Source organism: Coregonus clupeaformis, chromosome 7, assembly GCF_020615455.1.
Source record: "Coregonus clupeaformis isolate EN_2021a chromosome 7, ASM2061545v1, whole genome shotgun sequence".
Taxonomy (NCBI): domain Eukaryota; kingdom Metazoa; phylum Chordata; class Actinopteri; order Salmoniformes; family Salmonidae; genus Coregonus; species Coregonus clupeaformis.
Genome location: NC_059198.1, coordinates 52568611 through 52583891, shown reverse-complemented (window position 1 = coordinate 52583891; position 15281 = coordinate 52568611). Strand labels below are relative to the sequence as shown.

Here is a 15281-nt window from a genome sequence, read left to right as displayed (position 1 = left end):
TAGTTCAGTATAATACAGTAGAGGGCAGTACAGTGTAGTTCAGTATAATACAGTAGAGGGCAGTACAGTGTAGTTCAGTATAATACAGTAGAGGGCAGTACAGTGTAGTTCAGTATAATACAGTAGAGGGCAGTCCAGTGTAGTTCAGTATAATCCAGTAGAGGGCAGTCCAGTGTAGTTCAGTATAATACAGTAGAGGGCAGTCCAGTGTAGTTCAGTATAATCCAGTAGAGGGCAGTCCAGTGTAGTTCAGTATAATCCAGTAGAGGGCAGTACAGTACATTATAGAGTACTGAACTCGTGTGCTCTACTGTGTACTGTACTGAACTACACTAAACTTTTCTTCTTTACTGTACTGAACTCTACCTTTCTTTACTCTACCTTTCTTTACTGTACCTTTCTTTACTGTACTCTACTGCACTGTACTGTCCAAACTTGTGAACCCAACTGTGGTTTGTGACTACTATGATTTCCCATTGTAGCCAATTAAATTGCAGAAATTCCGATACCAATTCTTCAGAAATTCCGTTACCGATTTGGTAACGGAATTTTGAGTTTTAAATCACTTTTAAAAAATCATAAACAAATTTGATATCAGTAAAAACACTATAACTAATTGATAGGTCTACCTTCACTTGTTACTTCTGTGAACTTTCTTTATCCTCCCTCCTCATGAGGGAGAGAATTTAGAAAATATCTTAAAGGTATGTTGGTTTTTGGGAACAGGGCAATGTTTCTTAAACTTACAGAACGCATAAACATTTCTCCCAAAAAGAAATCTAAGTGTTGATATTAGTTGGCTGTCTTTACTTCAACATTATTGTGTTTTGATGTATTTCTGATATCTTTTAAAGACTTTCTGGTAATAATATAATAATAATATGCCATTTAGCAGACGCTTTTATCCAAAGCGACTTACAGTCATGCGTGCATAAATTTTTTGTGTATGGGTGGTCCCGGGGATCGAACCCACTACCCTGGCGTTACAAGCGCCGTGCTCTACCAGCTGAGCTACAGAGGACCACGGAATGTTTTCTAAGAACCCTTTTTCCACCATCTGTTTGACTAGAAATCAAAGCCTTTGCGTATTCAACATTTTTACAATGGAAAATGGTTGGAAAATGTATTTCTCAAAAATATAGACTCTTAGCTTTCATTTTGACACCCAATTTGACATGCTCCTATGAACTTGCCATTGGTGATCATGGGTCCTTTCACATGGAAACGGCCACATGCGTTTTACATTTGTATCAAACAATTTTTGAGAAAATCAAGATGAAATTGGCCATTTTAGACCCTTTGTAGATCTATACATGCGTCCTGTAAGACCCTATGGTCTGTGAACCGTACATGATTCAGACAACACCTTGGTTTATATGAATATCTCAAAACTGCTCTTTTTGGATTTGCTTATTTTTAGACATATTGTTTGTAACAATATACTCTTCAAACACGTCAAATTTCCAAAGTGGTCTCTTTGGTACTTTTAATAATATGACCCATTATATACATAGAAATTGACATTATAGGTCATTAGCCAATCACATCCCTCCTTTAAGATTGCACATTCAGTAAGTCACCAGCAGAAGGAGTTCCCTTTGAATCAATTTTCCCCCATTCACTGTGTTGGTGGTGCCCTTAAAATGGATCATACCTTCAGAATGAGCAGAGCCCAATCTGGAAATGTGATGTACTTGTGGAGTACATTGTTCCAAACAATGTCTTAAAATTAACAAAATCAAAAAGGATAGGCTGGTTTTCAGATATTCATATTTTAATGTTGAATAAATCAATGTGAAATGTATTCTTTCAGAATGTAGACCTACTCCTTTTGTTAGAGCTCTATAGGGAGTATACGGGCAGCAAGGTGTTGCCTGGATCAGGTACGGTTCACAGATCACAGGGTCACAGGTCACAGGGTCTTACGGTTCATAGATCACAGGGTCTTACGGTTCACAGATCACAGGGTCTTACGGTTCACAGATCACAGGGTCTTACGGTTCACAGATCACAGGGTCTTACGGTTCACAGATCACAGGGTCTTATGGTTCACAGATCACAGGGTCTTACAGGACGCATGTACAGGTCTAAAAAGGCCACTTTCATCATGATTTTCAAAAAAATGGTTTGTGATACAAATGTAAAAAAGCATTTCAAACCCCCCCTTCAAACATTCTCCCCCCCCAAAACACCCCCCACCCAATGAAGTTTCTGTGAGATACCAGACATATTTTCATCTCCCGCTGGCGTGGAATAGCCCAGATGCTAATCTGTATATGTAGCAGTGTGGGCTTGACTTCCTGGAACTGGGGAATGTCATGGAAACATTAGTAAGGGGTGTGGCTAGAACTCTAATATGCACGGCTGCTATCCACTACCTCACACACTGACGTATGCCTCTTCCTACTGCGCTGCCCTCTGCCATGGATAACGTCACCACTTGGAAAGAGTTTTCATTTGAAGAAAAGCTTTTTTTTTGCTAGGGGACATCAGAGCCTCTAAAGGACTGAGAAAGTTCATTAAAAAGTGAATAGAGTCAGATGGGATTGATTGAGGGGAAATCAAAGGCTTTACACACACACACACACACGTCCCCTCGCACTCACACAGCGCGCACATACACAAATGCATGGACTCACGCATGCGCACACTGACCAACACACATACGTTCTTTCAGCTCGATTACATCACTCTTATTAAATAAACATTTATTTATCTGTTTCTCAGGGTATTTCCCCACTCCTCTCATCAAAGCAGAACAGAGGAGAAAGAGGCAGAGAGAGAGAGAGAGAGCGAGAGAGCGAGAGAGAGAGAGAGAGAGAGACAGAGAGACAGAGAGAGAGAGAGACAGAGAGCGACAGAGACAGAGAGAGAGAGAGAGAGAGAGAGAGACAGAGAGACAGAGAGACAGAGAGACAGAGAGACAGAGAGACAGAGAGACAGAGAGACAGAGAGACAGAGAGAGAGAGAGACAGAGAGAGAGAGAGAGAGAGAGAGAGAGAGAGATTTCTCTTTCACTCTAAATGCATCCCCCCACCAACTCTGAACACCATGACATCATGTTTACATAATTCCTCTCAGATGGAGCCAGGAGAAACTCTCCCCCTCTCTCTCCCTCTCCTCCCTCTCCTCTCTCCCCTCTCCCTCTCCCTGTCCTTCTCCTCCCTCTCCCTCTCCTCCCTCTCCCTCTCCTCCTCCTCTCCTCCCTCTCCCTCTATCCTCTCCTCCAGAGCCAAGACAACACACATCTCTTCTCTCTGATTGAAGTTTTGCAACATGTTTGTCACAACTCCAGAACACTCAGTTTCCATTCCCCAATTTGGCAGCCTGTCAGAAAACTAAGAGAGAGAGAGAGAGTTGTAAAAGGCTAATCAATCCAGCCAGGGCTCTGTTGGGCGTGCCAGTAGAGAGTAGTGATGGCAGAGTGTTTTGGGTTTAAGACATTACATACAGATGACTGATCATTGAAGAGACTGAGTCGAAATGCTATATTAGGAGACTGAAGTCTAAATACAATATTAAAGACTGAAGTCTAAATACTATATTAGAGACTGAAGTCTAAATACTATATTAGAGACTGACGTCTAAATACTATATTAGAGACTGACGTCTAAATACTATATTAGAGACTGACGTCTAAATACTATATTAGAGACTGAAGTCTAAATACTATATTAGAGACTGAAGTCTAAATACTATATTAGAGACTGAAGTCTAAATACTATATTAGAGACTGAAGTCTAAATACTATATTAGAGACTGAAGTCTAAATACTATATTAGAGACTGAAGTCTAAATACTATATTAGAGACTGAAGTCTAAATACTATATTAGAGACTGAAGTCTAAATACTATATTAGAGACTGAAGTCTAAATACTATATTAGAGACTGAAGTCTAAATACTATATTAGAGACTGAAGTCTAAATACTATATTAGAGACTGAAGTCTAAATACTATATTAGAGACTGAAGTCTAAATACTATATTAGAGACTGAAGTCTAAATACTATATTAGAGACTGAAGTCTAAATACTATATTAGAGACTGAAGTCTAAATACTATATTAGAGACTGAAGTCTAAATACTATATTAGAGACTGAAGTCTAAATACTATATTAGAGACTGAAGTCTAAATACTATATTAGAGACTGAAGTCTAAATACTATATTAGAGACTGAAGTCTAAATATTAGATGACCAATGAAGCTGCATGAGACAATAGTTCATACTAAGATACAAAACTCAGACTGGAGTCAAGAGGCAGACAGAACACTCAGACTGGAGTCAAGAGGCAGACAGAACACTCAGACTGGAGTCAAGAGGCAGACAGAACACTCAGACTGGAGTCAAGAGGCAGACAGACAGAACACTCAGACTGGAGTCAAGAGGCAGACAGAACACTCAGACTGGAGTCAAGAGGCAGACAGAACACTCAGACTGGAGTCAAGAGGCAGACAGACAGAACACTCAGACTGGAGTCAAGAGGCAGACAGACAGAACACTCAGACTGGAGTCAAGAGGCAGACAGACAGAACACTCAGACTGGAGTCAAGAGGCAGACAGAACACTCAGACTGGAGTCAAGAGGCAGACAGACAGAACACTCAGACTGGAGTCAAGAGGCAGACAGAACACTCAGACTGGAGTCAAGAGGCAGACAGAACACTCAGACTGGAGTCAAGAGGCAGACAGACAGAACACTCAGACTGGAGTCAAGAGGCAGACAGACAGAACACTCAGACTGGAGTCAAGAGGCAGACAGACAGAACACTCAGACTGGAGTCAAGAGGCAGACAGAACACTGAAGGAAGGAAAAGTAGTAGGTTATTAAATCATCTTAGTAACAGACACATTGAGAATAATGATGCAGAGATGTAAGCAGACGTTATCCAGGTGTTCATCAGCCTTCTACCATAAGAACCCTGATAGAACCCTGCTGTCTGCCTTCTCCCATCTCCCTGGCTGAGATCAAGCTAACAGGCCATCTATAGAGTCCAGCTGTTCTTTCCATTACGCTAGGATGTTGATGACATGTTATCACAAACGCATTCATTCATTCGTGTTTTTCCTCTCATATGAAGCTATGCAGAGCAGGGTTGGGGAAAATTTGAGGGACCAGAGTTAGCAACGGCACATTGTCCAATGAATCGTTGTATTTTCGAAAGCTTCCACATGAAATCATAACTTGTCCTAACCTGGGTATTTTCATCCTAGAGTCATTTCAGGAAGGTTAACAGAAACTCAAAATAAATATTTGAATAAATGCCATATTTTTTTCAATGACTTTTCAATAAACTTAAATTGAAAAGCTATTTAAAGTTTTTCCATTTATAAAGTTTAAATTCAAACCACTTCCTGAATTGACAAGCTTCAATTCAAATTGACTCCAACCCTACTGCAGAGTCCAGGCCTATATGATCAGGACAAATGTATGTTATTTTTCCCCCTGTATTTTCCCCCCTTTTTCGGTCTTGTCTCATCGCTGCAACTCCCCAACGGGCTCGGGAGAGGCGAAGGTCGAGTCATGCGTCAACCGAAACATGCCCCGCCAAACCGCGCTTCTTAACACACGCCCGCTTAACCCGGAAGCCAGCTGCACCAATGTGTCGGAGGAAAAACTGCTCAACTGACGACCGAAGTCAGCCTGCAGTCGCCCGGCCCACCACAAGGAGTCGCTAGAGCGCGATGAGCTAAGTAAAGCCCCGCCAGCCAAACCCTCCCCTAACCCGGACGGCGCTGGGCCAATTGTGCGCCGCCCTATGGGACTCCCGGGCACGGCCGGTTGTGACACAGCCTGGGATCGAACCTGGGTCTGTAGTGCCATGAAAACATCCCCCACACCACCACCACCAGCCTGCAACATTGACACGCGGCATGATGGATGCATTTACACTTGGTTTTCTCCATACCCAAGTCCTCCCACCAGCGTGAAACAGCAGGAACTTAGACCACTGAAACAGCAGTTTCTTGTTTTTTGCTGAAAGAAGTGGAACTCTGTAAGATCGTCGGCTGCCATACCCCATTCGTGTCAAGGTACGACAAGTTGTGCATTCTTTTATGGGTCTTTGGGCACCAACGTTGTACTGGACTGTCAGTTGACTAACTGTAGCCCGTCTGCTGCTCTGCACTATTAGTATCAGCCTCCTTTGTCCTCTTTCATCAATGACCCGTTTTCCACCACTGGCCTGCCGTTGGCTGGATGTCCTTTGGGTGGACATACGGGAAACTGTTGAGCGTGAAATACCCAGCAGCGTTGCAGTTCTCGACACACGATAAACCAGTGCACCTGGCACCTACTACCATACACCATTCAAAGGCACTTAAATCTTTTGTCTTGACCATTCACCCTCTGAATGGCACACATACACAATCAATTGCCTCAAGGCTTAAAAATCCTTCTTTAACCTGTCTCCTCCCCTTCATCTAAACTGATTGAAGTGGATTTAACAAGTGACATCAATAAGGGATCATAGCTTTCACCTGGATTCACCTGGTCAGTCTGTTATGGAAAGAGCAGGTGTTCTTAATGTTTTGTACACTCCGTGTATAGCACAACTTTGGATTTCACCCTCGCCAATGACATGCAGCCAACACCATGCTTGAAAATATGAAGAGTGAAGAGTGGTACACGATGTGTTGGATTTACCCCAAATATAAAAAAGTTAATTTCTTTGCCACATTTTTTGCAGTATTACTTTAGTGCCTTGTTGCAAACAGGATGGATGTTTTGGAATATTTTTATTCTGTACAGGCTTCCTTCTTTTTACTATGTAATTTAGGTTAGTATTGTGGAGTAACTACAATGTTGTTGAAGCATCCATCTCAGTTCTCATATCACAACCATTCAACTCTGTAATTGTTTTAAAATCACCTTTGGCCACATGGTGAAATCCCTGAGCAGTTTCCTTCCTCTACGGCAACCGAGTTAGGAAGGAAGCCTGTATCTTTGTAGTGACTGGGTGTATTGATACACCATCCAAAGCCTAATTAATAACTTCACCATGCTTAAAGAGATATTCAGTGTCTGCTTTTTTAAATATTTACCCATCTACCAATAGGTGCCCTTCTTTGTGAGACATTGAAATAAATCCATTGGAAAACCTCCCTGGTCTTTGTGGTTGAATCTGTGCTCGAAATGTCGACTCGATTGAGGGACCTTACAGATACAGTTGAAGTCGGAAGTTTACATACATCTAGGTTGGAGTCATTAAAACTCGTTTTTCAACCACTCCACAAATTTCTTGTTAACAAACTATAGTTTTGGCAAGTCGGTTAGGACATCTACTTTGTTCATGACACAAGTAATTTTTCCAACAATTGTTTACAGACAGATTATTTCACTTATAATTCACTGTATCACAATTCCAGTGGGTCAGAAGTTTACATACACTTAGTTGACTGTGCCTTTAAACAGCTTGGAAAATTCCAGAAAATTATGTCATGGCTTTAGAAGCTTCTGATAGGCTAATTGACATCAATTGAGTCAATTGGAGGTGTACCTGCGGATGTATTTCAAGGCCTACCTTCAAACTCAGTGCCTCATTGCTTGACATCATGGGAAAATGAAAACAAATCATCCAAGACCTCAGAAAAAAAAAAACTGTAGACCTCAACAAGTCTGGTTCATCCTTGGGAACAATTTCTAAACGCCTGAAGGTACCACGTTAATCTGTACAAACAATAGTACGCAAGTATAAACTCCATGGGACCACGCAGCCGTCATACGCTCAGGAAGGAGATGCGTTCTGTCTCCTAGAGATTAACATACTTTGGTGCGAAAAGTGCAAATCAATCCCAGTGTCTAGTTTGAGAAACAGACGCCTCACAGGTCCTCAACTGGCAGCTTCATTAAATAGTACCCACAAAACACCAGTCTCAACGAAAAAATTAAAAGCCATATCTCAGACCGCCCATCTTAATCTTTTCTTTTTATTGGCCAGTCTGAGATATGGCTTTTTCTTTGCAACTCTGCCTAAAAGGTCAGCATCCCGGAGTCGCCTCTTCACTGTTGACGTTGAGACTGGTGTTTTGCGGGTACTACTTAATGAAGCTGCCAGTTGAGGACCTGTGAGGCGCCTGTTTCTCAAACTAGACACTCTAATGTATTTGTCTTCTTGCTCAGTTGTGCACCGGGGCCTCCCACTCCTCTTTCTATTCTGGTTAGAGCCAGTTTGCGCTGTTCTGTGAAGGGAGTAATACACAGCGTTGTACGAGATCTTCTTAGCAATTTCTCGCATGGAATAGCTTTCATTTCTCAGAACAAGAATAGACTGATGAGTTTCAGAAGAAAGTAATTCATTTCTGGCCATTTTGAGCCTGTAATCGAACCCACAATTGCTGATGCTCCAGATACTCAACTAGTCTCAAGAAGGCCAGTTGTATTGCTTCTTTAATCAGTACAACAGTTTTCAGCTGTGCTAACATAATTGCAAAAGGGTTTTCTAATGATCAATTAAGGAGAGGAGACAGTTGGGAAAGGGTTAGACAGTTCTCCGTAAGGAGAGGAGACAGTTGGGAAAGGGTTAGACAGTTCTCAGTAAGGATAGGAGACAGTTGGGAAAGGGTTAGACAGTTCTCCGTAAGGAGAGGAGACAGTTGGGAAAATGCCTTAGACAATTCCTGAGTGGCGCAGTGGTCTAAAGCTCTGCATCGCAGTGCTAACTGTGCCACTAGATCCTGGTTCGAATCCAGGCTCTGTCGCAGCCGGCCGCGACCAGGAGACAGTTGGGAAAGGGTTAGACAGTTCTCCGTAAGGAGAGGAGACAGTTGGGAAAGGGTTAGACAGTTCTCAGTAAGGAGAGAAGTAGGTTGGGAAAGGGTTAGACAGTTCTCAGCAAGGAGAGGAGACAGTTGGGAAAGGGTTAGACAGCTCTCAGTAAGGATAGGAGACAGTTGGGAAAGGGTTAGACAGTTCTCAGCAAGGAGAGGAGACAGTTGGGAAAGGGTTAGACAGCTCTCAGTAAGGATAGGAGACAGTTGGGAAAGGGTTAGACAGTTCTCAGTAAGGATAGGAGACAGTTGGGAAAGGGTTAGACAGTTCTCCGTAAGGAGAGGAGACAGTTGGGAAAGGGTTAGACAGTTCTCCGTAAGGAGAGGAGACAGTTGGGAAAGGGTTAGACAGTTCTCCGTAAGGATAGGAGACAGTTGGGAAAGGGTTAGACAGCTCTCAGTAAGGATAGGAGACAGTTGGGAAAGGGTTAGACAGCTCTCAGTAAGGATAGGAGACAGTTGGGAAAGGGTTAGACAGTTCTCAGTAAGGATAGGAGACAGTTGGGAAAGGGTTAGACAGTTCTCCGTAAGGATAGGAGACAGTTGGGAAAGGGTTAGACAGTTCTCCGTAAGGAGAGGAGGCAGTTGGGAAAGGGTTAGACAGTTCTCCGTAAGGAGAGGAGACAGTTGGGAAAGGGTTAGACAGTTCTCAGTAAGGAGAGGAGACAGTTGGGAAAGGGTTAGACAGCTCTCAGTAAGGATAGGAGACAGTTGGGAAAGGGTTAGACAGTTCTCCATAAGGAGAGGAGACAGTTGGGAAAGGGTTAGACAGTTCTCAGTAAGGAGAGGAGACAGTTGGGAAAGGGTTAGACAGTTCTCCGTAAGGAGAGGAGACAGTTGGGAAAGGGTTAGAGTTAGACAGTTCTCAGTAAGGATAGGAGACAGTTGGGAAAGGGTTAGACAGTTCTCAGTAAGGATAGGAGACAGTTGGGAAAGGGTTAGACAGTTCTCCATAAGGAGAGGAGACAGTTGGAAAAGGGTTAGACAGTTCTCAGTAAGGAGAGGAGACAGTTGGGAAAGGGTTAGACAGTTCTCAGTAAGGAGAGGAGACAGTTGGGAAAGGGTTAGACAGTTCTCCGTAAGGAGAGAAGACAGTTGGGAAAGGGTTAGAGTTAGACAGTTCTCCGTAAGGAGAGGAGACAGTTGGGAAAGGGTTAGACAGTTCTCCGTAAGGAGAGGAGACAGTTGGGAAAGGGTTAGACAGTTCTCCGTAAGGAGAGGAGACAGTTGGGAAAGGGTTAGAGTTAGACAGTTCTCCGTAAGGAGAGGAGACAGTTGGGAAAGGGTTAGACAGTTCTCAGTAAGGAGAGGAGACAGTTGGGAAAGGGTTAGACAGTTCTCCGTAAGGAGAGGAGACAGTTGGGAAAGGGTTAGACAGTTCTCAGCAAGGATAGGAGACAGTTGGGAAAGGGTTAGACAGCTCTCCGTAAGGAGAGGAGACAGTTGGGAAAGGGTTAGACAGTTCTCAGTAAGGAGAGGAGACAGTTGGGAAAGGGTTAGACAGTTCTCAGTAAGGAGAGGAGACAGTTGGGAAAGGGTTAGACAGTTCTCAGTAAGGAGAGGAGACAGTTGGGAAAGGGTTAGACAGTTCTCCATAAGGAGAGGAGACAGTTGGGAAAGGGTTAGACAGTTCTCCGTAAGGAGAGGAGACAGTTGGGAAAGGGTTAGACAGTTCTCCGTAAGGATAGGAGACAGTTGGGAAAGGGTTAGACAGTTCTCCGTAAGGAGAGGAGACAGTTGGGAAAGGGTTAGACAGTTCTCCGTAAGGATAGGAGACAGTTGGGAAAGGGTTAGACAGTTCTCAGTAAGGATAGGAGACAGTTGGGAAAGGGTTAGACAGTTCTCCGTAAGGATAGGAGACAGTTGGGAAAGGGTTAGACAGTTCTCCGTAAGGAGAGGAGACAGTTGGGAAAGGGTTAGACAGTTCTCCGTAAGGAGAGGAGACAGTTGGGAAAGGGTTAGACAGTTCTCCATAAGGAGAGGAGACAGTTGGGAAAGGGTTAGACAGTTCTCCATAAGGAGAGGAGACAGTTGGGAAAGGGTTAGACAGTTCTCCGTAAGGAGAGGAGACAGTTGGGAAAGGGTTAGACAGTTCTCCGTAAGGAGAGGAGACAGTTGGAAAAGGGTTAGACAGTTCTCAGTAAGCAGAGGAGACAGTTGGGAAAGGGTTAGACAGTTCTCCGTAAGGAGAGGAGACAGTTGGAAAAGGGTTAGACAGTTCTCAGTAAGCAGAGGAGACAGTTGGGAAAGGGTTAGACAGTTCTCCGTAAGGAGAGGAGACAGTTGGGAAAGGGTTAGACAGTTCTCCGTAAGGAGAGGAGACAGTTGGAAAAGGGTTAGACAGTTCTCAGTAAGCAGAGGAGACAGTTGGGAAAGGGTTAGACAGTTCTCCGTAAGGAGAGGAGACAGTTGGGAAAGGGTTAGACAGTTCTCCGTAAGGAGAGGAGACAGTTGGGAAAGGGTTAGACAGTTCTCCGTAAGGATAGGAGACAGTTGGGAAAGGGTTAGACAGTTCTCCGTAAGCAGAGGAGACAGTTGGGAAAGGGTTAGGGTTAGACTAGCCCTTGATCATGACTCACAGTTCCATTCCATTACACATAAGTGTCATTGGAGGAAGGCATCTTCCTTAGGGGGGAGTTTTGTTAAGAGCCCCAACATTCAATCTGAACATTAACACGCATCACCTGCAGTACGGTTTGGAAGCATAAGGACCTTATCTTCCATATCAGCGAGAACCAATAATAATATTAATAAAAAACTAAAAGTGAAATTGATACACACCTTTATAGGGTTAGTGTTCCCACACTGCCATCTCTCCACACTACAGCACTTGTTTATGGAAAACAGATGGAAGACAGGTGACCACCTGCGCTAATGATCTCTCTAGCGTATGCCAACACTGCGTCCAAGCCTAACTCGGGAAGTGTAGGTTCTAGGAGGGAGGCCCCATAGCTGTATGGATCTGGAACTGCTACAGTAAGTATATTTTTTTCGTTGAAGGATTCTTTCTGATGAAAGATAAGGGACATATGTTTCGAAAGCCATATCCGAAAGCGATGATTGACGTTTCTAAACGTTAAAACATAGCGTCCGGATTGTAGTTCACAGGAGCCTGTCATAGATGAAGCTGACAGCTGAAAACTGTAGGGAGAAGGCAGAATGATGCCTGGAGTTTTTCGAGAGCTATGGTTAGACAGTTCTCAGTAAGACAGTTGGAAAAGAAAAAAAGACTACAGGACAGGGGATGACCCTACAGGGCAGGTGTTGATTGGTTGGGGAACCCAGCAGCCAATGACAACAAAGATGAACCGAACCACAGCCAATGACAACAGTTAACTGGTCCACAGTTTGTGGAGGAGAGAGGGCAATCTAACCCTCCACACTGGGGCGGCAGGTGGCTTAGTGGATAAGAGCGTTGTGCCAGTAACCGAAAGGTCGCTGGTTCTAATCCCCGAGCTGACTAGGTGAAAAATCTGTCGATGTGCCCTTGAGCAAGGCACTTAACCCTAATTGCTCCTGTAAGTCGCTCTGGATAAGAGCGTCTGCTAAATGACTAAAATGTAAATGTAATGTTCATCCTGACTCACTAAACCATGACAATATAAACACATAGGCGACATAGAAGATGGATATTGCAGACTGTCAAAGGCTAGTCTGTTTATTCAGCATGGATTCTCACCTTGTTACCTGGGTGGCTTCATTCTTCTGAAAACAGGTATCGAATAAACCAGTGAAGTTATCAAACACCAGACGGGAAGAGTGGAGAAATACTGAAGAGGACCCAAACCATAAACAGTTACATCCGGAAGCTGCACTCAGTTCGTGAACAGTTGGCGAGTACAAGTGCAAAATAAAAAACGTATATTCACCCTGGTAAAACCTTGCATATAATGTGCTCTCTCCCAGGTAAAGAAATAATCCACTGGTGACATATGGACGTCCCTCGAAAGTTTGCAAAAGATCAGCTCTCTTTAAGAGGAACGTTTCTGTCTCTCTCCCCGCTTGTCCTCTCTTCTTCGTCTTCTTCTTCGTTAAGGTTTTATTGGCGGACTACATCCAACACGGTATATTGCCGCCACCTACCGGGTGGGGTAAAAACGGAGATAACTCTTGTCTTCGCTTCTTTTCCCCACAAGTCAGAGCAGCGAGTCTTGCCGCGTTCACATGCTAGTTGGAACTAGGACATTTGGAAAATTCCGAGTGGATGATTCTTTAAACAGTTTCAGTAATGAATACACACCTGATGTCCGCAAGAACATAAACTTCGGGAAATGAGATACTAAATCCACGAACTGTAGTGTGTGCTGCCCTCCAGTGGATGCATTGCAGACCCCAGACAGAGTAGAGACTGACAAACATTTGAATTCAAAGTTCAAGCTTAGACTAACAAGTCATTTGATAACTTTATATTATTTATTTGATATGCTATAAATTATTGGACTTGTCCATTTACATTTGGGATTGATCAAATCAAATCAAATCAAACCTTACCGTGAAAGGTCAACTAGCCGGTGCCCCCGCACATTGACTCTGCACCGGTACCCCCCCTGTATATATAGCCTCCCTACTGTTATTTTATTTTACTGCTGCTCTTTTTTTCTCAACACTTTTTTGTTGTTTTATTTTACTTTTTTGATTAAAAATAAATGCACTGTTGGTTAAGGGCTGTAAGTAAGCATTTCACTGTAATGTCTGCACCTGTTGTATTCGGCGCATGTGGCCAATAAAATTTAATTTGATTTGATTTTATTTGAAATGCTTACTTACAAGCCCTTAACCAACAATGCAGTTCAAGAAAGAGTTAAGAAAATATTTACCAAATAAACTGAAGTAAAAAATTATATAAAAAGTAACACAATAAAATAACAATAATGAGGCTATATACAGGGGGTACCGGTACCGAGTCAATGTGGGGGTACAGGTTAGTCCAGGTAATAATGAGGCTATATACAGGGGGTACCGGTACCGAGTCAATGTGTGGGGGTACAGGTTAGTCGAGGTAATTGGTACATGTAGGTAGGGGTAAAGTGACTATACATAGACAATAGACAGCGGGTACCAGCAGTGTAAAAACATGTAAATAGTTTGGGTGGCCATTTGATTAATTGTTCAGCAGTCTTATGGCTTGGGGGTAGAAGCTGTTTAGAAGCCTCTTGGTCCTAGACTTGGCGCTCCGGTACCGCTTGCCGTGCGGTAGCAGGGAGAACAGTCTATGACTAGGGTTGCTGGAGTCTTTGACACATTTTGAGGGCCTTCCTCTGACACTGCCTGGTATAGAGGTCCTGGATGGCAGGAAGCTTGGCCCCAGTGATGTACTGTGCCGTACACACTACCCTCTGTAGCGCTTTACGGTCAGATGCCAAGCAGTTGCCATACCAGGCGGTGATGCAACTGGTCAGGATGCTCTTGATGGTGCAGCTGTATAACTTTTTGAGGATCTGGGGACCCATGCCAAATATTTTCAGTCTCCTGAGGAGGAAAAGGTGTTGTCGTGCCCTCTTCACAACTGTCTTGGTGTGTTTGGACCATGATAGTTTGTTGGTGATGTGGACACCAAGGAACATGAAGCTCTCAACCTGCTCCACTACAGCCCTGTCGATGTGAATGGGGGCGTGCTCGGCCCTCCTTTTCCTGTAGTCCACGATCATCTCCTTTGTCTTGATCACGTTGAGGGAGAGGTTGTTATCCTGGCACCACACGGCCAGTTCTATTGTATTTGAAGCTGTTTTGAAGCTGGTGTACAAAACCCAAAGTAAAAGACGCAAAAAAACGAAACTTAGGAATGGGAAGCAGAATAGCCCACATAGAACAGACCTACCTACTGCTTCTTAGACTGGCTTTCAATCCGGGGTTTATATACGTCATCGATCACCACCGAACACGTATAAATCCGACAGTGATCCTGTTGTGTCCGGGGCAGAATGCAGTGCTTTAGCATATTTCCATGTTAAAGGACCCATGAGCACCAACGGGAAGTTCATAAGAGCATGTCAAATTGGGTGTCAAATGAAAGCTAAGAGTCAATTTGTTGTTGTTGAAATTAAGGCATACATACATTTTTCAACCATTTTCCATCCTAAAAATTAGGAATAAGCAAAGGCTTTTATTTCTGGTCAAACAGATGGAAAAGGGGTCTCAGATAACATCTACCAGAAAAACTCTTAAAAGGTATTAGAATTACATCAAAACACAATCATGCTGAAGTAAAGACCCCTGCCAACACTTAAATTTTGTTTGCGATAAATTATTTGCCTTCTGGAAGTTTAAACGCCCGCACCAGTAGAAATCTACTTTTTCTAGCTGAAAGACGATGGCCAGAGCTTACCCATGATGTTGCACAACGATTTACGGCAATAAGGCATCGTTTTAGTCAAAGTATGATATATTTGGGCTTGCAGAGACAAATCCGAACTGCCCACTTCGTGGGTCTTTTCCTATGATATGATATACAGTGGGGAAAAAAAGTATTTAGTCAGCCACCAATTGTGCAAGTTCTCCCACTTAAAAATATGA

General features: G+C 43.3%; 1 protein-coding gene across 1 annotated transcript in view; it reads right to left on the bottom strand.

Moving 5' to 3' along the window:
• The window catches only part of LOC121556447 (mitogen-activated protein kinase kinase kinase 3-like), a 184291-nt gene extending 171528 nt beyond the window's left edge, over positions 1–12763 (bottom strand). The window contains exon 1 of the mRNA XM_045221430.1: positions 12448–12763. The gene's annotated coding sequence lies outside the window, so the exon portion shown is untranslated. The remainder of the gene's footprint in view (positions 1–12447) is intronic.
• Between the last annotated feature and the right edge of the window lie 2518 nt (positions 12764–15281).